This window comes from Camelus dromedarius, chromosome 9 (assembly GCF_036321535.1).
Source record: "Camelus dromedarius isolate mCamDro1 chromosome 9, mCamDro1.pat, whole genome shotgun sequence".
Taxonomy (NCBI): Eukaryota; Metazoa; Chordata; class Mammalia; order Artiodactyla; family Camelidae; genus Camelus; species Camelus dromedarius.
Window position 1 is genome coordinate 53,030,144 of NC_087444.1, and position 23,977 is coordinate 53,054,120.

The 23,977-nt window shown below is 45.1% G+C and overlaps 1 pseudogene; it reads right to left on the reverse strand.

Moving 5' to 3' along the window:
• LOC135322185 (trafficking protein particle complex subunit 9-like) overlaps positions 1–17,354 on the reverse strand; it is a 62,994-nt pseudogene extending 45,640 nt beyond the window's left edge.
• Positions 17,355–23,977: the final 6,623 nt, after the last annotated feature.

The following is a 23,977-nucleotide window of genomic DNA, read 5'->3' on the forward strand; positions in this document are numbered from 1 at the left end:
ATCAAGTATTTAACAGTTCTGATAAATCAGCATGTTCTAAAGATCAAAATCCAGAAATTTTAAACATTCATTCACACCATAATGAAACAAGCACTTAAAAAAAAAAAAAAAAAAAAAAAAAAAAAAAAACCAAAGAAACTAAGCACATTGATCATGTACCTGGATCAATGAGAACTTCTTGTACAGCTGGAAAAAAGAACAGTCTACAGCCTTTTACTTGAAAAATAAAACTACTTTTATATATAACTGCTAAAACACATTTCATCATTCCTGTTGCCTTGAAAAATGTGAGACACTCGTATCTGGTCAGAAAAGCAATTCTGAGTAATAGTATGTTACAATTCTAGTATGTTACAATTCAGTGCCAGTTTGCTTTAGAAGAAAAAAGAAAAGCTACTGTTTCTCATCCTACACAAAGTGTAAAGAACCTCCCTTCCTCTATCTCCTCCCATTTTCTAAGCTCATTCTCCCCAACCCTTCTGAAACAAGTATGAGAACCTCTTATTCACACCAATATGCCAAATCACAAAAGAGTATCAATTTATTTGTGTAAGTATATGCCTACACCTTGAACTGGAAGAGAAAGGTATCAGAAGGCTATATGGAACTTATCTCTACCTTCCTGAAATCACCACACACACATTCACAGAGACACAGACATATACACAGTGAATTATTGGGCACTTCACAAGCTCAGGACTTCCAACTTCTAGAAGATAACTTTGTAGTTAGTTTAAAATACAAAACTGTCAGCTTTTGAAAGCCTTGATTATCTGCTAAATCATCCAAATATCAACGAGACCCAATTAGCCTTCTCTGTAGAATGTAATTTCCCATGATGGCAAAGCAGACCCTAAGAAGTAGTGGATCCAAGACTCGTGTTTCTCACTACCTATGATCATTTTTAAACACATAAACAGATTCAGAAAGGTATGTCCCAACAACATTTATTCTTATTGAAATAGCATATGTATTCAATTGTCTATACAGAAAATAGGTCCCATGATGGTGTTTAAGAGCTATTTTGTGTAATGAAATATTTATTTTTAAGTGCAGACAAGGAGGGTGGGTATTACTCAGTTGTAGAGCGCTTGGTTATCATGCACAAGGTCCTGGCTTCAATCCCCAGCACCTTCATAAAAATAAATAAAAATAAGTGCTTATTTAAAAATAAGAATAATGTTATAAAAAAAAATAAATGCAGACTAAAAACCACTGCCGTCTAGGAGCCACAATTATAATAAAACAACAAGTGTTTCTATCAAATATTGACTATATGCCAATCACAGAGACAACCACAAATCACTCCTGACAACCATCACTTGTGATTCTAAGACACTCTACTAAGTAGACATGGATGAGAAACTGCGGATGAGGAGACGGAGCTGGGAGGAGCCGGGGACGCTGACCATCAAGGTCCCCATGACACCACGTAAGCCCAGGATGAGCGCTGACAGAGCTGCAATGAGGGGACACCCAGCTGCATGGAACCCTGGGGGACTAGGGAGTCCCAGAAAACACTCAAAACTGTTCAGTGAAGAACCAGCTCAAATATATTACATTGTGCCACATCCTTTAAACAGGGAACATGACTGAGACATTTTTGATGTCTCCGTGTCCTTTCTGCCATCATCAATTATTGGCCCTCTCAGCACGCCCAGTCATGAACTGGAACCCTTATGAAGTGCACTCAGATGGCAGAGCTTTTAAAGCTGTTTTATGAAGTTTGTAAGACTCTGTCTATGCCTCACACAGTCATCCATCACTTCTCACCAGTGTGGATGTACCATTTGAAATCACACCTTTCTGCTTTTTAAAATCCCTTCATCTAATCCAGCCTTTTCAACAGGAAAGGAGCAGCTCAATCAGAAACAGTGGACAGCTAGCTTTTCACCAAACGGACTCGAACAGCCCATCGGACTAACTGGAAGCCCTTTTATTCTATTAAACCCACTTCCAGGTACCTCATCATTTTCTGATTGCTGGACTTGGTCTCTGACTGGCCTACTCAGAGAGATCCCAGCCTCACATCCGGGGGTGGGAGAGGACCCTGTTGTTGGGGGAAATCAGTGAGGAAGGCGGAAATCCTCCAGCTAGGTCTGCATGGGTAGAAGTGCCACAACGTGCTCAGAACTTATACTGTCAGCACCCCTGGGCTCCCATGGACTGGTTTCACAGTAACCAAACTCATGAGACACTGATGCAAGAAAACCAGAAACTTAAATTATTAATGTAACAAGAGATGTGAAACTACAAACCAGACTGAAATATTAGAGTTCAACCATGAGTACAATTTCTCCTCAATGGCCCTATCATGGGTAGGCAGTCACATGGCAAGCGTGGACAGAAGCAGAGCAGGAAGGGTTTCTAGATTAACTCAATGGACTAAATTTCTGTTATACGAACAGATCTGCTGCCCAGAAGACAATTAACTTCAATCACTGTGCACTCTCCGTGGACAGTGTCTGAGACACGACTGTGAGCACCTGTGTAACTCTCGTTTCCCTGACCTTTCTGGGCTAACTGATGCACAGAGGTACAGAGATCCAGGGATGCAGATACCTCTAAACACCCAAAGCCTGTAAACCAGACAGCCAGGGTTTAAATACCAGCTCTGCCACTTACTAGTTCTGTGACCTTGGCCAACTTACTTACCCTCAGTGTGCCTCAATTTCCACATTGTAAACCTGGGATAACAATCAAACCTTCCTTACTCACTTGTTGTGAACATTGAAGGATTCATTTCTGTAAAACGCTCAGAACAGAATGTAGCACATTTTTGGTGCTCAACAAATGTCAATTTAATATGAAAGTGATTTACAAATCTCCCTTCTAATCATCTTCTCTGTTTCAAGGCTAGTCTGAGTGCCAAAGGATATCCTTATTTCCCCTCTTATAAACTCTTGTGGAGCACCCTTCTCTTCCATCCCACCACCTGTTTAAACTGAGGGAGAGGATGCCTCCTCCCCACTCCTCTGGTCCATGGAGAGCGATTCTCCCTTCACTCCCCTGACCCCTGGCCCACGTCTAGCCCTCCTCACACTGAGAGTTTGAGGTGTGAGTCCGGAGAGACAAGCAGGGCGTATGAAACCTTTTCTTTCCCTCCAGTGTTGGCCACCCTTGGGAAGCACCCGGGATGCTCAGCTCCATGGCAGGACAGCCCTGTGCATTTTGGGGCAGATCCTCTCAAGGGAAGGCTCGCTGTGGCCCAGAGCTAACTGGGACTGCATGAGTCTCTTATTCTGGGACACAGTATCATGACACCTACTCTCCCACAGCCCTGAATTTCATGGAGAACGTGGCTTCATCAGTAATAAAGGAGACATTTATCTCCTACCTGTTCTTCTGTGCCATCTCTCAGTTGGCTGCTGGAGAAAACATATGTATAATATTGGGTCCACTTAAGCCCCAACATATATGAAGTAACAAAAAATTCTGTGATTTAACATTGGTTCAGTGCTACTGTGTAACGGTCCTGACTCTGCTGATGCTAAATTATGTTTATAGGAACCATGGAACCTCCTCAAATATCTTTCATCATAAAACAAGCTTTTTTTTATTCTCCTGTTTCTTAGCAATTGCCAAAGACTATAAAATGATGGCTTCACACAAAACAGGAGCTAAAGTTTATGAGCCCTCTTGACATACCCACTGTGGTAAACACTTTACATAATTTCTAATTCTCACAATTCTACAAAGCAGATAAGAGCATCCCCATCTCACAGACGAGGGAAAAATTCAGAACAAACTGACTCAGGCTTACGTGGCTCAGTGGCAGCACGTGCACGCAAACCCAAATCAAAAAACTACACCCCTTCCTATATGTACCAAATCACCTCCCAGCAATTGACACTCAGCGGCTTGGTCAATACTCAGGGAAATCAGTGCACTTTTCATCTTTAAGGTGCTCCAGAGGCCGCTTCTAGCTGTTTTATAAAATCCCGGCTCACTGGTTTCTAATACTGGAAGAAAAGTCCGATTTTGCCATTGTTTGCACAGCAAATCTGAAATGTTCACAGCGAGATGACAGAATAAAACTAAGATACAAGCAGAATAATTTTTCCAGGTAGACAGACATAATGGACATTGTGCTATCCTGAAGCATTAAGCAAAGGAATCAAAACAAAATAACGTTGTTTAAGCCTTCTTTTATAAACAGGAATATTAAGACTGTAAGAAGGTGCAATAGCGCCATCTATGGCTAAAAAGACCTTCCAGATTGCCGGGAAAGATGCAACACAAAAATTGCCTGTTGGATCAGAAACAAGAATCAGATAACTAAAAGCTTATGTAGCACATACAGCACTTCGCTTTGGGGAAGGGAGGTGTATTCAGTATTTAATCTGATATTGCTAATACTCCTGAATATAAACAAAAGACACAGGCTCATGGAAACTCATCTTAGAAGAGAAAAGAATACAGTCCAGCCACTTCATTTTACAGGAGGGAAGACTGAGATCTGGAATCTGTCCTCCTGGCAATCAGCAGCAAAGCTCTCCTAGGCTTCATGTCTTGCACTGTAGCAAAACCCAAAAGATCTGTACTAGGCATATATTCATAAAAGTCACATCTGTATTTTTCCAACAGTAGGTAATCTAAGTATCTTGCAAAATACTTCTCAAAGAGCCAGGAAATCATACAAGTGTATTGAAATACAAAAACATTTATTTATATATTAAAACAGCATGAACTTTACTCTATTAAAAAAGTGTCATGTCAAATCAATGTTTTGATATTTTAAAACCTATTAAGAGTGCAGTAAAATAAATCAAAATTTTCTTTAATCACAAAAGAGAGAAGCTTATTCCCTGAAAATGATCAATGTGGATTTTTCTAAACTTAATGCTTCTGGTCAGATTCCTACGAATTTAAATGTCTGAGTGAATGGTTACATAGCAACATGAATTCTGACTTGTAACAATACACATTCTGTGTAAATAATCTTCAAGATCGTCTGCTTAAGGCAATTTAACTAGTGCCTGTCTTACTAGAATGTTACAGATTTCATTAAAACTTCATACTGCACACACACACACACAAAACCCTGAATCCTTGTTACTTTAATCCATATTCATATATATCCATATTGAATATGCATCAGAAACAAGCCACCCTCTTTAGTATTCACAGTTGAACCTTCTAAACTATCTGTCATTATGACAGCACATTTTTACTAGGCAGCTTTTGGGTGCTTTGTATACAAGGCGTCTACCTGTCACAGTCAGACACGGTAAACGGCATCACTCAAATTTCACAAATGAGGAAATGTACCTAAGCCATGAAAACAACTTACATATTCATCATCAGGAAAGAAAAGAGTAAAGATTTTACTTTCAATATTCACTGACAAACTTTTCCTCCACACTAAGACTACATAAAACCAATTCAGTCTTTGTAAATTTTTCTGTCAATAAACACCACTAGAAAAAAACAAGCAACATCATTAGCAATGGTTGGACTTTCAAAGCACACTCCTATTTTGCACTATAATCATTTTTAATGTTTTGTTTTTAGTGCTTAAAGAACACTAAAATAAAGAAAATAAAAACTTTTTAAGTCATTACCCGAGAATGCAACATTTGTGAAAATGTACAATTTTAATTTATGCCGCTCTGTCTCACATTCTCACTGGTGTCTCTCCTTTGAAAGCCCCATCAGGCTGAGATCGCTAAAATCGGTCATTTATGGACTCACAGGAGTTCGGGAAACCACTCAACGTAAGGCTGATCAGAGGAGTAATTGAGAATGCATCCCGTGCAGCCTGGGTTCCAGCCCTGAGCCTGCCACCGCCAGCTGCGTGAGATTAGGGACAAGCTGCCCCACCTCTCAGTCCCTCAGCTGCAAAAAAGGAGACACTGATACCTACCCTCAAACACCTGCTATGAAGTAAAACATGAGGAAAGCATTTTAGCCTTAGGTAGGTGTCCACTCAGAGCAAGCTTGGTCATTATGAAGATGAGGATTAATTTTAATAAGTTAAGCTTGACCAAAAATTAGAAATCACTCTAAAGGAGAAACATTTCAAGTCAATGAGCATTTCCTTTCAGATGGATGGCAGAATGTTCTTTTGATTTTTTTAATAAATCAAATTTTGTCCACTAATTATACATTTGCAGGTTCATGGACAAGTCTCCAGAAAAAGAATTAGAGGCCTCTAACCTCTGAATACTAAGAAAGTTAAGTTTAAAAAAAAATCAGGGGGGAGATTATACCTCATTTTGGAGAGTATGTGCTTAGCATGCATGAGGCCCTCATTTCAGTCCCCAGTAACTCCATTTAAAACTTTTTTTTTTAAGAAATGGAGTATTAAACCAAAAAGATGGAGTACTACAAAATTTTTTTAGACACTCAACTCAGAATTAAGATGGGGAAAAAATATCCATTTCTCAGAGGAAATCTTGAGAACTATGTAAACTGGATCTGAGATGTCTAGTCTTTTAACACTATTCATGAATTCATATTACCAAGCCTTAAAACTACCTGATAACCCACAGTGGTGATACTGATCATAACAGCTGCCAACACGGTTCGAGCTCTGGCTAGGACTGCTCTGTTCTGACATCTCTGCCCCTGAGGCCTCACCAGGCTGAGAGCACTAAATTTTGTCATTCATGAGCATCTCGTGTTAAGTCCTCCCTCTGTGCTTCTCACTCTCCCCTCACCAGCCTCTCTGAGGGAAGCACTGTTATCATCTTCCCCACCCGCAGACAAGGACACTGAGGCACAGAGACTAAACCTGCTCAAGGTCACATCGGCATTAAAGGACGTCTGTATTTCTGCTGTTTTGCTATTGACAAAGGAATCTGAGATATCAATTCAAGGGAGACTGTTAAATAATCAAGTCGGTCAGGTCTTCACCTCAAAGAGCAGATACTATAAATTCCTTATGCAGGATGAGGCTGCCGCCACAAACTGACTCAGTTTGAAATTAATATCCAACATGAAGCAGCGGATACACATAAATATCCATGATTGTCAACTCCGCTCACGGGTCTGGGCCCTTCACTGCCTGAATGGGAGTGAAATCCCCACCCCTGTCAGGGAGGGAAGCGTGGCTATTCCGGGTCTCACCCAGGCTTTACGGGCTGTTTCCCCCAACAGACTGTCCTCAATGATTAAAAAGCTCTCAAGATTTTTACACCATGCAAAACTAAAAGACATTTCTGCAGATGGAGCACTTTCTCAGGCTTAAACCTTTTTTGCCTACACTCAGCAAGGGGGAAAAAAGAAACATGACTCGGCAAAGTCTCTGAGCCTCACCACTCACAGGAGTAGAATGGCCTCAGCACAAGATGACTCTTCACATTGCTGGATGAGAACAAAATCAAGCCGCCCCCAACCACAGGCACTCCCAGAGACAGAGCTCAGCAGTCTTCTGCACACTCACGATTGTGCAGCCCTCACCACCATCTATTTCCAGAACACTTCATCGCCCCCAAAAGAACACCCCTGTCACTAGCAGTCATTCCCCAACCCCCCTCCACCTAGCCTCCTGCTACCATCACCTGCTCTTTGCCTCTGCGTGTGCCTATTCTGGGCATTTCAGATCACTGAAATCAACAATATGTGGTCATTTGTGTCTGGTTCCTTTCACTTAACGTGCTGTTATCAAGGCTTGTCCATGTTGAAGTGGTATCAGCATCTCTCTTTTTTTTTTTCTTGAAAATGTTAATGTTTATTAGAAGGTGGTAAATACTATCAAAAAGAGTAGAGAGGAGTATAAGAGGTGGGGTTTCAAAGGGAAAAGGGCGGGTTGAGCAGTCAGGGTGGACTTCCCAGAGCAGGTGAACTTTTTCATATTCCCCTTTATTTATTTTTCTTTTTTATTCATCCTTACATCTGAATAATGTTCCACTACATGGAGATACTACATTCTGTTCATCTATTCAGCAGCTATATATGGACAAGGTCCAGAAGAATGAGTGTAAGAGGTGACTAGCAGGGATGGCATTTAAGCAAAGGGCAAGATGTGCTTTCAAAAAAAAAGCCAACAAACAGATGCACAAGGAAATTCAGTGCGTTTCTGAGAAAGTGCATGCTTGCTTCTGCATGACTGCCATGCAGGGCTGTGGGGGAGAGTGACAGGAGACACAATGAAGGAGTCACCTGAGAATATTCCCCACTGCAAGCAGCTCAGCAAATACTCCTCCCTCATCCTGTATTTTAGAGCCATTTTTGCTAGGTTTTCTCTTATTTCAAGTAAGAGTACTTTAGTTACACATCTGATCATCTGCATCAGATCACCTTACCTCCAAGCCACAGAAAGTCATTCACTGACTGGAGCAGCTCCAAGACATAACGGTGATGGACCAGGGAGTCCTGCAGCATCCCGGCCTGCAGGCACAAACCCCCACATGTGCCCTGGTGATGTCCGGAAAGTAAAATGCATGGAAATATCTCACTGCTGATGCACGATATCTGCCCCCAAATTGCCCCCAAATCATGCTGGCAAAGCACTACTCAACACTCTCACTACAAAAACCAACAAATAAATAAATAAACAAACAAACAAACAAATAAATAAATAAATAAATAAATAAGTAAATAAATAAATAAAAAGAGAGAGAGAGGGAAATAAAAGAAAAGTAAACAAAAGAAAAGAAAAATGCTAAGAAGGCAAATTTAGGCTCTTCCTTTGAAAACCAGCAACCGTCACTGCCAGTACCTCAGATGGAATGGTCCTGACTTCAAAAACCACTGCGCAGTTACTTTTCAAACGTGATAGACATATATGTATTTCACGTAGATGATATTAGAGTAGGATTTTTCTTTTCAAAATTTCCAGTTGCAACATTAGCACAAGAAAGTTTGTTTCAGCTTTAAAAAAAATCAATTATCTTCCACTTTCTTAATTTTGAACCTATTATTATTTTATACAGGGGGCTATGCTGCAGATTATAAACCAACTGTTTGGCTTCTGCAAACAAGAACTTTGACTTCACTATTTCAGAGCAAGCTTTAATGATGCTTTGAGAAGGGGGCCTGGGGCGCTCACTAACAGCTCTTTAAATACTGACAAGGATGTGCTATTAACTAATGCAAAGGCTCTAACTCTACATTAACTCAGAAACCAAAGAAACTACACCAAAGCCTTACTTTATCATTTTTAAATATTCCTATTCTTTTGAATATTAAAGTTCTTAAAATATAAGATTTTTTTTTGAGAAAGACAGCAGCTGTATTAAATTTCCTCTCACCAAGGAAGCAATCTTTATCAAGAATAAATACCCCTATGGAAATCCAAAAGATGGGACGTTTCTAGCTAAGTGAACATGCAGATCTCAACACAAGCCTAAATCCTATCAGATCTCACTCGAACAAGCTCAACAAAGTCCTGGGCTACCCTGGAACTTAGCTCTTCTGTTCCATATGTTGACTGAGCTAAGATCATCACGCAAGGCAGGGAAGGATAGAAGAGGAAATTCCACCTGGCTGCCTCCATCTGTTTTCTTCCAGCCACAAGGTGCCGCTAGATCGACCATGCTAACAAGCCCTCCCCATAAGGAAATCTGGCATTCACACTGCCCCTGCCATCCCCAAGCAGCCCCTAAGCCCCTCTCCCACTGGTCACCTCCCAGCCTGTGAATGGTCTTCTAATGACCCCCCCAGTTGGTGGCACCCTCCCTCTCTTCCCCGCTACACACACCCACGCTCACGTGCGCGCACACACACACACACACACACAGAGCCAGGGCAGCCTTCCCAAAGCACAAATTTGATTACATCACCCCCCCTCTTCAAACCCTTCAGAGACTCCCTGGTAGAGTTCTAGCCTCACCCCCGACCCTGCTCACCCAACCTCACCTCAGTACCCAGGTCCCCAGTGACCTCAGGGGCCCCCTGACCTGCTGTTACTTCCCACTTGCCTCCAGGCTCATTTTGACTGTTTGTCAAGGAAGCATTCCTTCCCTCAAAGTCCGCACTTTGGGTTAGGTGCCCCTGCTGTGTTTCTAGAACATTCTACACTAAGTCAACTTCTGACACTGCTAAGCTCTCAAGAAACAAGTACATTTTGCTTACTACTGTGGGTCCAACCCCTCTCCCCTAGACACTCAGAATTGCGTGTGTTATGAATAAATGAATGAAGGGTTGAGCCTCAAAAGGACAGGCAGAGCTGCTCTCGCCCATCCCGACCCCTTCTTTCTGTAGAACATCAGAAGCAAAACCAGGAGTACCTCTCCTGAGGGTCACTTCCTGCTGACACCCTTCACTGCCTCCTCTGTGTCAGTTATAGTAGAAACCAAACTCCTCCAAAGCCCTCCACCACTAGGCCCTCTCCAGTGTCCTCCCCAGCAGGCGCACCCTCCACCCTGGACCACACAAGTCACTCTCCCCTAGTCCCCACCCCACAAGCCTCCAGGCCTCTACCCGGGCTGCTCCTGCCACCTGAGTCACCCTCTTGATTCCTTCTCCTGGATGATTCTTTCTCTGTCCTCAGAATTGAATGTAGAGCCCATTTATTCCAGGAAATCTTCTCTGAAAATGTCCTTTAGCTCTTGGCTGGACTCCCTCTACAGCAGCACTGCTTGGTGACCAACTGGTGTTTGTCCACCTGCTCGTTTGAGACCATGAACTCTTGGAGGCCACATGGGAAAAAGGAGTGAGATGACAAGAGGGGTGGGAATAGCATAAAGCAAAATCACAGCCCAAGTCCCAAATTCAAGGATTCTGTTTCAGAAAAAAAGAATAAAATGTTTCATACGTGTGTCATTTGGCTATGATTTTTGTGGCTCATGGAAAGCAAGAGCTTGGTGTTCTAGTCTAAATCCAAGTTACATGCAAAGAAATGTATATATTCATATCCAAATGAAACCAGAGCTGCTCAACAACAGTTTGCAGTTAGAATTGAAAGGAAATTTGATAAAGGCAATCTCTCTCTCTGTCTCTTTTTTTTTTTTTTTAAATCATATAGTTGTAGAAGTATTTGTATAACTAAGTGATGGCTACAGCCTATGATTCTGCACTGGAGTGTTTGGGGCTGAGGAAGCCCAGATTACAGGCACTGTGTAAATGCAATCACACCAACACACTGACAGGCGCCCTATTGGCTGAGCTGAAGTTCCAAAGCAGACAAACTTACGTTGGAAGACAGCTCTCAGTAGAAAGTAAGAAATGCAATGTTCTGTACTCAATTTCATACGTTATATGGGCCATTAAGCGATACTGCATCTTGTCTAATGAAACCCAAAAATAAATTGTCAACGTCGATTTTCTCCACCTGACCGTTCTATGCTAACTTTGGATATCAAACCCTCACTCCATATGGAAAGCTCAGGCCTACGCTGCAGCACAGTTACATCACGCGGAAGAAAGCTGATCAAGGGAGAACTGGAGAGTTTCCCTTCAGAAGCTGCTAAGTCTGGTTTTGCACCTGTACGTCATTTATAACCACGTCATCGTCAAAGGAGTAAGACTTTACATCTGTGGAGCGTAAAGCACTGCGGTGCTTCCGAACCATCAAAGAACACTGAGCTTTGTGAAACAGTCCTGAGGCACTTAAATCGTACTTTTTCTGAAAGTCTCCAAAACTGACCCACTTCACCATTCCAGGTACAACAGGGAGGTACAGGAATCAGTAGAGAGAACATGCCCTTGAAGTCTGACAAGGCCCTGCTTGAATCCTGCTACAGCATTTACTAGCTGCTAAATGGACCAATTTCTTAACCCCTCTGAGAAAGCTTCCCAATCTGCAAAAGGGGGCTGCCACCGCCCACCTGGGAGGCATGGGTGTGAATGCAACACGCAAGTAGGGTGGCCGACTGGTACCTGACACGGGGCCTGGCTAGTTTCCCTCCGCTGCTCTTTTCCCCCTTTAAACTTGCACTGTTCCCCCTGGTAAGGGTCAAGCCCCTGGAACAGACTGCCCGATTCTTCTGTGTGTCCCCGGATACATGCCTTACCATTAGGAGGCCAGAAAAAGAACTATATCCTCCCCAGTCACTATCAATGTTCTTAAGAGTCTGGGTTTCTTTTAATTCTATTTTGCAGGGAGACTATTCCAGAACTGTCCAAGCACCATTCTCCAGGTTGGCTCCCCTCCCAGCGCCCATCCCTTCTCACCTCAAACCTGTCTGATTGCCTTTTGTTCGTGGGAAAGAGAGTCCTCTAGGGTGGGGACTCCCTAGGCCTCCCTCTCTTCCTCACAGGTGTATGTGACTACTTTCTCCCCACTCCCCACTCCCACTCCAGCTTCTGAGGAATTTCCCCTCCCTGACCCTGCAGCCTCTGCATCATCCCAAGACCCGCACATGTGTACAAAAACCTCCCTTCAGATTTCTTCCTGGGTGGCACTGCCCAACCCCCAGACCCTTAAGGATAAATGCCATTGCTCTGAAAATCCCAAACGCCGCTGACTGACACACAAAAGCTGCATGGTCTGGGCTTTCCTCCAACCCAGGCACAGCCCTGCCCCCACTCAGCCTCAGTCTGCACCTCTCGAGATGAGCTAATCCACCTGCTTGGCTGTGAACACCAGCTAAGAATGACGACTCCCAATGTGTATCTCTAGTCCGCTCCTTCACCTAAGCCCCAGTCTCATAGCCCCAAGTGCCTCTTTGAAGTCCTAACTTGGATGACAAATGGCATCTAAAAAATGCCTCATGTCCACCATTTACTCTAGACTTCGATTCCTGGCAATTACCCCCCAGGCTCCCCATTTTAGTTACAGCCCCAGGACCCACCTAGGTGTTTGAGTTCACATTCAATTTCCCCTGTTCCCTCCCCCCGGTCCTGCCCTGGAATCAGTCTTGTCATTTCTGTCTCTAAGCCAGTCTCAAGTCTGGTTCTGCAGGGACCACGGACGGAACCCAACAAGCTCACAGCAAGGTGCAGTTAGTCACAGTCCTCCGAAGGGAGCTCCCTGGAGGGGGAGGCATCTCCTGCCGCTGGTCACCTCAGAAGGCACTGGATTCTCACAAAGGAGGATCAGGAGAAGGGACTCAAGGTTCTCCCGTGGTCTGAACTTTGAAGGGCCCGAGGTCTGGGGGAGCTCCTAGTTAGCTGACACACCTGCCAGTGAGCAGATGAGGATGGGGGAACCCACACAAGGCTGTTCTCACTCTGACCCCTGGGCTCTCGGGAGCCACGGGAAAGGCCTGTGTCCAGGGCACAGCCCAGCCATCACAGATCCCAGCCTGCATTTGCCAACCCAGATAGCCTTGACTCCTACTTGCGACACTTACTTCTGTTCTGTTCCCCTCCCCAGAATGTGATGGACTCTTTCAGAAAGTCTGGCTTGTCTCAAGAGAGACCAAGTCAGTGAAGGATGAAGTGTCCACATTTGGACCAGAGCATGAAAGGAGAAACAGGTCTCATGGCCAGCATGACGGTGGTGGAAACCCTTCCCCTGGGTGAGATGAACCAGGGTGTTTGTGAGAATGCAAGGTCCCTTCACGGTTGACTGGAGTATTGGAGTCTCACTACAGCAAGCTAACGACACGGCCGACACTGGTGGACGTCAGCTGCACAGACACAGAGTCAGCTATTTACTGCCAACATGGGTTAAAAGTAAAGGCCGGTGCAGGGAGGCCTGCATGGCTGCTGAGACAAACCACAGACCCGGCTCTAAATGCCCACTGGCTGAAGCAGAGAGGAAGATACGGTCCCCTTTAGCGGTCCCTGTGTCCACCAGATCCAAGTGAACCAGCTACTTAGGAGAAGGCCATGTTGTCCTGATACTCAGGAAAACCAGCCTGGTAAATTGAACAAAAGTGTGGCATGGATTTTAAACCCGCTCCTGCCCCTCTATGAAGGCAAAGTAAAGTAAATAGCACAGGGATGGTGAATGCAAAAATAAAAACAAAAAACAAAAAACCAGTGACTGCTTCCTGCAACATCATCCCCTGCAGGTTCTCACCCCCAAGCCAGCCACTACCTCACCAGTGACCGCCGGCCAGGAAGTGCCATCACGCACGTCACACAGTGACAGCCAGGAACCGCGTGCCGAGCACATTTGTGTAAAAGCCAGAATCAAGCAAGGTGCTGCAGATTTTGAATTTCCAAGTTTAAATACTCCATGAAAAAAATCCCTCAGCAGCCACCTAAATCAATTCACATCTCACTTCTTCAAAACAAATAAACAAAATTAATAAGGGTGCATTTGTCACCAAATATAAGGAGGACCAAACAGGTTCCTCAAAGCAAGGATTTTAACAGGTATCAAGCACCAGTGGGTGATGAGCTAACAGAGCAAAAGTTCCAAAAACCTAGAAAATAAAAAGATGACTAGGATAATATATGGATCAAGGCAACTGTTCAGTTTTTGATTTTTAAAGCGATGGAGACAGCACTGAGGGCAATCTGGCTATTTCCAATACAGGGTGTGCACAGCCCACCTTTTCAGACCCAACAACATGCTCACAGGGCGGAACAAGAGAAAAAGGAAAATAGAAAAAGGAAAAGAGGAACAGCAAAAATTACAAACACAAGAGAACAAAAATAACTGACAGCATTTACGAAAATTTACGTGAGTTTGATGAGGACAGGGACACGGGTATGGTGAGACCAACCCTCACCTCCTGCTCCAGGGAAGGCAGGGGCCTGAGGGGTACGGCACTGCCGGGTGACACCAACGTGGTCAGCGCCCCAAACCAAATCTTAACCTAGATGCTTGTAGAGAGCTTTTGAGCTACAAACTGTGGTAACACTTCAAGCTGGACAATTTTACTCACTCCCACCAAGAGTAACAGGAGAGAATTAGGCTCTGCTCCTGCACCAAAGCATTGTTTTAAAAATTAATGACTGTGGAATAGTAAAAGCAACAATGGAGTAAAAGTGACTGGAGGAGAACGTGCTTGACCCGAGCTCACTGGCCGCGTTATCTCACTGACGTTCAGATGCTGGCTGAGCCCTTATGGTACCAGAACAGACAGACCCACCAGGAGGGAGGTTTAATGCGCTGCTGTATTTTGATGCCGAGAGCCATGCCTGGTACATGAGGTTCTGGGTAAACAATGGTGACAGTGTCAACCACTATGGGCTAAGCACACATCCAGCTAGTCCGCCAAATCCCAAGGACAGACTTCAAAAGGCAAAAACAAGATGGTATCCTCTGGTGGGTCTGCAGACTCAGAGCCAAGCAGTTGCTGAGCAAAAATGTCACCAGTGCCTCCTATGACAAAAGAGGAGGCACTGGCCAGGTGGCTGGGGCAGGGCTCCAGGTTTCCACTGCTCACCCACCAGTCTGTCCAGGGGGAGAAGGTGGTCCCTGCTTACATTGCACTGATGCACCTACCTTGATTAACGCCTCAGGCCTCAGCAGGAGGTGACAGTTGAGGTGAATGGAGCCAGCCTGCTAGTGGCCCGGTGCTGGCAGCTGTGCCCTCAGCTTTGCTCAGGCCACTAAACCTGCCACTTCATCTCCAAGGAGCAGAAGGGGAGCATGGGCATGTAGATCACAGGGCCCTGCGTGGACAAGTACAGCTCATGGCCACAACATGCCTCGCCCCTTCCTTAAGCCATAGAGGCATGTCCGGGGAGGAACTGAAAATTCATCCAGAGCCCGCCAGGCACCACACACAGGTGGGACTCGGGTCCCCTGTGCCTGCCACTCACAGGACTGGTCTGGACTTTCTTTTTATCAATTCACTGGCATCTTCTCCTCCAACTTAATAACAACCAGAAAGTAGGATCTGACCTTAGGTAAGTTCAAGAATCACAGAGCACCGTCTGCACAGAGGGCCTGGCAGCACGTGGCAGGTCCTCCGACCGTCACCTGTGGGACTGCCATGAGCGCTGTCCAGACTCAAGGCCCAAGGCCGTAGGGGGGACACAGCTTCCCTCACTCTCCCCAGCAAAGGGGGACCACCTCTCAGCAAAGGGCGACCACCTCTCGGCAAAGGCATCTCACCCTCTTCTGCCCGAGGGACAGCTGGATAGATACACAGGGAAACATAGCAAAGGGTGAGGGGGTAGGCAGCCCAGAAGAGCTCGTCTGCCCTTTCAAGGCAAAGTGGGGCTGTTGACCTAATCACAGGGACAAAGTGAGGACGAATCTTCCCTGCTCTGTCCCATACTCCGTGACACAACTTTCCCTGAGTAAGGAGCTCATTCGGAAACCCCTGGCAGTTTTTCTGATGTCCTAACTTGGCATGGTGGCTGTCAGGTAGGGAGAGAAGGCCTGAGCCATGCAGGTGCTGAGCCTGGGAGGCAGGAGACACTGGCTCCACCCCCAGCTCAACCAGCACCTCGTTCTGCGTCTCAGGATTCAGCATCTCATCTATAAGCAAAGGGATGAGACTGTCCCAGGACAGGCTGTCCAACAGGAATGAAATGAGAGCCATGTAAAGAAAGTTTCCCAGTTGCCACATTTAAAAATTTAAAAAAAAAAGAACTAGGAAATTATTTTAAGAACAGATCTTACTTATTCTACTATATGTAAAATGCTATCATTTTGACATGTAATCAATATAGAAAGTAACAAGATAATTTACATTCTTTTTACTAGACAAGTCTCAGCGTCTGATGTGCATTTGACCTACAGCACACCTCAGCTCAGACCAGCCTCCTCCCCAGCACTCCTAGCGTCAGTGGCTGTGGCTACTCTATTGAACAGCAACTCCAGGGGTCCCACCAACGTTCCTGGCTGTAAAGGGGGAGTAAGTGTCCATACTAAACGTAAAAGGATCTCTCTGAAACAAAGGCAGATTCACTTTTAAATGTCTGAAAACCGGCGGGCTGCACCTCCTTCCCCCCTTGGCTACAAGACAGCCATCCTCCTTGCTGATCTTTTTCTGGATGTAGGGAAGCAACCCTTCACACAGCCAGGGTGGCCGGACCTCCAGGTAGGCTTACCTGCTGTCTGTGTCCAGTCCCACGAAGTCCTCCTGCTCAAACAGGATGCAGAGGAGGGGGATCTTGTCCACAGACTTGTTGGAGGCCCCATCCAGCTACTTGGACTTGAGCATGATGAAGAGTGACTCAGTGAAGTCCTCGATCCTCTTCTCCACCACCCTGCGGTCCTCATAAATTGAAGGCCACCTCGGTGCACGGCTGCTCGGCCACCTCCCTATGAAGCACAAAGACAAAGAGCTGAGAGTCGTAGAGCGTGGTGCCATACAGCTCCTCTGCACGTGGAGCTTCTCGAAGGTCTTGGCCAAGAGGCAGTCGGTAATGGTGACAAGGCCCATTACCTTGCGGTGGGTCTGGAAGGCTCTCCACCCATTCTCGGGTGCATAGTGGTGCCTATATTGGATACAGAGTGTCCACTGGGAGCAGCACGGGCTGATCTGGCTTACCAAGGAGATTAGATTATAGATGCAAAAGAAATTCTCCTCTGAGATTATCCCTACAGGTTGGACCACCATGGGGAGATTCTGGTGGTCCTCAGCACATTACATGAAGTCAGGGATGCTCATGTTGCAGGCCCTACCTAGAGGGGAGAGGAGATCGAGGTATATACAGTGCTGCAGGCTGTGGGCCTCACTGGGTTGCGGTGACCTGGTGTGTACCAGACAGAAGGCAAGGGAAACCCAAGCAAAGCCGGGGGTACAGTTTGTCCTCAGGGTCTGCACATGGCTAACATAGCTCAGATCACATTACGCAGCTTTTGGTCTAGGCTTCTGGCTCCTGCAGAAAAGGATCATTTCTTTTTTTCTGGTTCCAAGCACCTAGCCAGGCCCTGATGCAAAGTCAGTGCTCAAAACTGCTGAATAAAGGAATGAATAAAGGAACTGCTTCCCCACCCCTCAGCAGGATATAATTCAAAGAACCATAGTGAGATCAAAAGATCTGGATTTCAACTCCAATTTATTTGATCTCCTAAGCTGCAAAATAATGGATAAGAAAACTTGCTTTGGGGAGGAGGGTACAGTTCAGTGGTAAAGCACATGCTTAGCATGTACGAGGTCCTTGGTTCAATCCTCAGTATCTCATTTTAAAAAAATGAGACAAATAAATAAACCTAATTACCCCCCTCAAAAAATATTTTTTTAATTCAAAATTCAAAAAAATAAAAAACACCTTGCAATTGACACAACATTGTAAATTTGACTATACTTCAATTAAAAAAAAAAAATCCTTGTCTTACAAGAATATATCTGGATTACAGAAGTTTTCAAATGTAAAATGCCTAGGGTACAACCTGCATAAGAAGTAGGAACTGTACAAATTTACTATCCCTCATTTACGAGCTATATTTCCTTTGGGGGGTTTATAACCTCTCAGAGTTAATTTTCTCAGATTAAAAAAAAAGAAAATATTACCTGATTCTCCATACTGCTGAAGAATCAGATAACTCTATGAAAGCATGTGACCCACAGAGTTTACTCAATAAATGCTTGTTGAATGACTGAATAAACAAGCAAAGTGAATGATGCTCCCTGCCACAGACCATCATAACGTTACTGACTGGAAATCCCAAGCCCACGTTCCACCCGACTCTACACTAACCATGTGGGTGACCTGGGCAGGCCTGTGTGCTTCTCTAAGCCCCAGTTTAATCATAAATAGAAATGAGGGCAATAACACAATCCTCAAAGGGTTAGTGAGTCAGTAATGAATTGCACCCCAACTTTGCAAGATGGAACCATTAAAGAAAATTGGGCAAAGAGTCCATAGGCCCTCTCCATATTATCTCTTACAAATACATGGGAATCTACATTATATCTCATAATAAAAAGTCTAATTTTTTAAAGAGGCTATTGAGATTAAATGAGCTCACTGTTTCAAATAAGGAACACACAGTACAAATATGACAATGCCCAGCCTATGAGATACACTCAGTAAAAATTCCCACTGAACCCACTGGTCCCTCCAACTTCAGAGCACGAGGATGGGTCCTCGTGGCCAGAGGCCACTGCAACTGAAGCTAACAAAGCTAATGGTCCCTACTTTCAATAGCCCTTGCCACCACCCTAAGTCTAACTTTGTACTTGTAATTTTTTTCTTTTTATTAAATAAAAACCCCCAATTGCATAGCCTTCAGGTCACCAAAATCTGACCACAGAGATCATGATAACAGCCCTCCTTGGGGAAACAATAAAATGAAAAGCCATTTCCACAAGACCTTTGTGTAAATCTACTAGGGAACTTCATCCTGGACTGAGAGGAAGAGGACTGGAATGGATGGGGCAATATGAGGCACACAGGCCCATGGGCTACCTGTCCCATGATGGACTTTAGACTCAACCCTCACCCTCCAGGAACTTCAAAATACACACAGACAGAGTGCTATGGACAAGATTTTTTTTTTTTTTTATAGAAATCCCTGACTCCCTAGCAGGTCTTATTCCTACCGAGACACAAATGGTTTCTGTGTATAATGTTTCACAAAAGCCTTAAAATATTATCACCCCAACTTGACACATTAAGAAACTGAGGGAGAGAAGTTTATCACATTGTGCAAGATTAGAGAGAGGCCATGTAAGACACCGTATTTTAACCCAAGGCCCTGCTCCAGTGCTCACACTAGAAAGTGTGACATACTGCCCCTTTCCTGCCCTCTCCCTGCAGGAAATCTCTGAAGAGTCTTTTGTGTGCCACCTGGAATCACAATCACATCAATTTTCCACAAAGAGCTATGCCACTCCTTGGAGGAAGTGTCAAAATCTAACAGGGTTGGGATGGGAGGAGAGATTTGCAATTTCTGTTTCTCAAAGGAAACATGGCTTTAAAAGAAACTGAAAAGCACTTATCTAGTCTAAACCCTCATTGTGCAAAGAAGGAAATGGAGGCTCAGAAGAGATGAGGAAAGAGCCTTATAAGCAAATATTGCCTCAGCGCAGCACCAAGCCATCCCTGGGCACTTCTGGGGGAGGATATGGAAGGCCTAGGAGAATGAGTGTTAGAAAAAGGAAAGAGAAGAAGCATACAAGGCCCTGTGTCTACACCATCATACCATGAATTTCCACCAAATTATCCAGTATGGGTGCAGCCAAAATTAAGGTGGGCTAAACAGGTTATAGAAACCTGGAAGTCTCAACCATAGTGGAAATTCCAACATTTACTATTTTTTTTTCCCAGTTCAAGCATCAGCTCAGTGGGCGTTCTGCACCAGGGACTACACAAGGCCTGGAGTTCTCCCAAATGCAGATCTCTATTATCACGTGTGCAAACCACACACAGGCGCACCAGAAGGAAAACGCCCACAGATAAGATGGAATTACTGAAACTGAAAGCAGCCAACCAGCATATATTACTAGCAAAAATGGTGCTGCTAGAAATAGACTCAAGGACATAGAGCAAACTGTGGTTAGCAGGCAGGAAAGGGAGGATTAACAGATACACATTAATAAATATAAAATAAATGACAAGGACCTACTATATAGCACAGGGAACTATATTCAAGTTCTTGTAATGAGTTGTACTAAAAACAATCTGAAAAATATTTATATACATATGCATATGTTTATTACTGAATCTCTGCTGTACATCTGAAACTAACATTGTAAATTGACTACACTTCAATAAAAAATAATTTTAAAAAATAAGTAAAAATAAAAGCAACGCCATTAAAAAAAAAAGTAAAAGAACACTTTTATCCCCTTAGCTGTAGGTGGTGGAGAACTCTGGTTGCAAACACCAAGTCCACTGAATCACTCCAGCACTGGCTGTCACTCTGACCATCAGAGAGTCACTTGGCTTCACTGAGGTTACTTTTCTCTTCTGTGAAAGGCTACATTTGCAACTAACGATGTATAGAATCTCATCATTCACAAGCCCAACAATTAGTGAGGACTTCCCATGGGCTAGGCTCTGGACAGATGAAAAGATAAGGTCCCAGATATATTCATCGGTAGAAGAAGTTTATGCCATAAAGACATTCATTCTTTCTGCTTTGATAGACAGATTCAATGCAATTCTGATTAGAATTCCTACCAGATTTTTCATGGAATGTAACAAGTTAATTTATGGTCAGGAACAGCCAAGAAACTTCTTTAGGACCGCCACTGGGAAGGGGTGGATAAGTCATTCATTTCCACTGCTCTTTCTGAAGTGATGAAAAAGTTCTGGAATAATAATGGTTGCACAACTGTGAATATGCTAAAAGCTGCTGAATTGTACCATTTAAGTGGGTGGACTTCATGGTGTGTGAAAAATATCACAATAAAGCTGTTATATGAAAAACTATTTCTTGACAATTATTTTTCCTCTATACAACTAGTCTGCCGCACAATTTAAGAAAAACAAAAAAAACAAAACAAACCAGATTTTGCCAGGAGCTCTTTAGGACTGCAATGTCCCTGGGTCTCCAACGCCTCTGGTGGTGCTGTTCCTGTTAACACACACTAGCTGGGCTGGACTAGTCAGGGACTGTAACTATCTTTTTAAGATCGAAGATCAAACGTTTCACCCTGGGAGAAGGAAGGATGGAGGATGTCACAGCCTAATGCCTTCAGCTCATTTTTAACAGAACCAAGCCTTGCTTTCAACACTGTAATCCCTCTCAGTATAAAAATACGTGGCATCAACAAGCACCACCATCATAACACCTGAAAGTGTTTAAGGTACTTACCTGGGACAGAAACACTGAGGGAGGAGAGAGAAGCTCGCTTAGCACTGGTGCTTCCTTTTCCCAACTCCACCAGGAGAAACTGGGCTTTACAGCTGGAGGCTCTCAGCCCAGGGAGCAGTGCCCACACCGCTGAGCTGGATCTCAGGGATCGGGAAAGGGAGAGGAGGGCAGCCCCGGGGTCACGGGGCAGGGAAAGTGGGGTGAGGGACGCGGGCTGCAGCCCCGCTCGGAGGCCAGCCCAGCCCCAGCCGCCCGCCCCCGTCCGGGTCCGCAGACCCTGCCGGACCAGGACACAGCCCGCCCGGTGGCGGGAACTGGTCAGCGGCCGAGGAGAGGAAGCCCGGTAGGAGAGGACTCATGGGCGGGAGAAAGGAAGGGGACGCCATCCGCGGACTGAGGGGAGCCCAGCTGGGGTGAGAAGTGGCAGGTGAACACCTGGCCCTGGACAGGTGTGGCCAGGGCGCCGGGGCCGGTGGCGCGGGCAGAGGGGTCTGGCCCGAACAATTCAGCTGAACACATGCTGACTCGCACCCTCGCGGGCTGTGGCACTCAGACCGCCCTCCCGCAGCCGCCTAACCCCTTTCCCAGGAGCCCACCACCTTGCACTTCCACAGCCAGAGGCCCCGGCCCCGGGCAGGAGCCAAAGGCCTACCGGGCGACAGAGCTGAGAAGACTTTGGTGCCGATCCCAGGCTTGGAGCTGGAGCTTCCAACCCGCTGTCCAGCTGGCACCGACTGTGCATGCACAGGAAGGCCAGCGATGTGCTCTGGGTTCTGGGAGAGAAGGTGGGGAAGCGAGGGAGGGAGAAGACAGGAGGAGGAGAGGAGGAGGGGGAAAGTGGAGGGAGACAGATGGACAGGAGGAGGAGCGAAGGCAGGGTTGTGGAGTGGGGAGGGGAGTAGCAGAGATATGGAGAAAAGTTTTACCTCTGGGGCCACCCCGAAAGAGGCGGCAGTCCTGCCTCCTCACCCTTCAAGGCCCACAGCTCATATTTTACCTCCCTGGTCCAGCCCTCCAGCCAAGGCCTCTGCAGAACCCCTTCGGGTATCACACCCATTGCCCCCATGCGGAGCTGGGTTTCCTGTTGCTCCAGGAACCAAGCACCCTCGGGTGTTGTCGCTAAGAACTACCTTGGGAAGAGTACATATTCCCCTTTTACACGCCGGGAAACAGGCAGGCACGATCTCTGCCTTAGCTCCTCTGTCGCAGGTGTTGGGCTGGCGGGGAGCGGGAGGTACAAGGTCAGAACCCCAGAAGGAGCAGACTGCCTGAGCATTGGTGCATAGTCCCCATCCCTCCTGGGTAAACCACACCCCACCCTCGGGGAACCATCAAGGGCTCACAAAAGGTCCCTGGGTGTGGGAGAGCTGCCCTCAGTTCCAGTGTCCAGCTTGCTAGGTAGATAGGAGTGTTACTCAGTCCAAATTCATTCTCCTCAGTGCAGGAAAGGCCAGTAAGTTGGGAGACCAGGTGTTGGGGCATGGAATAGGAAGTTTCTGTAGACCTAGATGGCAAACAAATGTCCTGGAAAACCATCTCCCCAAGTCAGAATTCAGGCTCCTTTCCTATGTGCTTCATTGTTGCAAACTTCTTGGTGTAGGAATTCCTTGTTGTTAGAATCCTTAGTTCTTGCAGCTATCTGCCTGGGTCAGATCCCTGTAAACCTCCAACAAAACAAACGTTATTTTCTATTATGTAACTTGTTATCTTTATATGAATGGAAAAGTGTTAAATATCCTTAAAGGTCAGAGCCTTCAGAATAGGCTCTCCTGTATATTTTAGGCTCTAGGCAACACTGTTTTACAAGCAAGATGAAGCCTAGGAGACAGAGCACAGGGTTAAAGTCAAAGGAACTGATCTAATTTGGAGTCAGATTTGTTCTTTTCTATTACCTGGGGCAGAAGCCACTTGAGGATTTAAATCCCTTTAAGTTAAAAATAAGTAAAACTTTAAAGGAATTTACATACATAGGTGGGAATGTGCATAGAATATCTGGAAAACACACAAAGGATAGTAAACATTGGCATCTCCAGGGAGGGCTGAAAGAACAGAGGATGAGGGAAAATTTCTTTCACTTGTGTATTTTTGTTCTCTGTTTGAGATTTTTTTAACCATATACATGTATTTCTTTTTCAGTTAAAAAAAATGTGTAATGGAGCAAAGGAGTAACTAGCTCAGCAAATACAGTAGCCATGGAATCACTGAGCCATCACTTTTGATTTAAGCCAGGAAGCATTTATTGACTCTCTCCTATGTGCCCATGCTGTTTTAAGACTTCTTTTATTTTTACCTTTTTATAAAATAATAACATGCTATCCCTCACCCCTGCCCATGGCTGGTGGAAAACCAACTGAGTTTTTATTGAGTTGTTTTCCAAGGAGTAGAGATGAGTTATAAACAGAACACATCTTCAGGGCAAAACAGGTGGAGTGGTTTCCCAGCAGGCCAGACAGCTATGAAGGGTTTTCAATAGAGGCGCTCACAGGCTGAGAGATAAAGCCTCCAGGACCCTATAAAAAGCTGCCC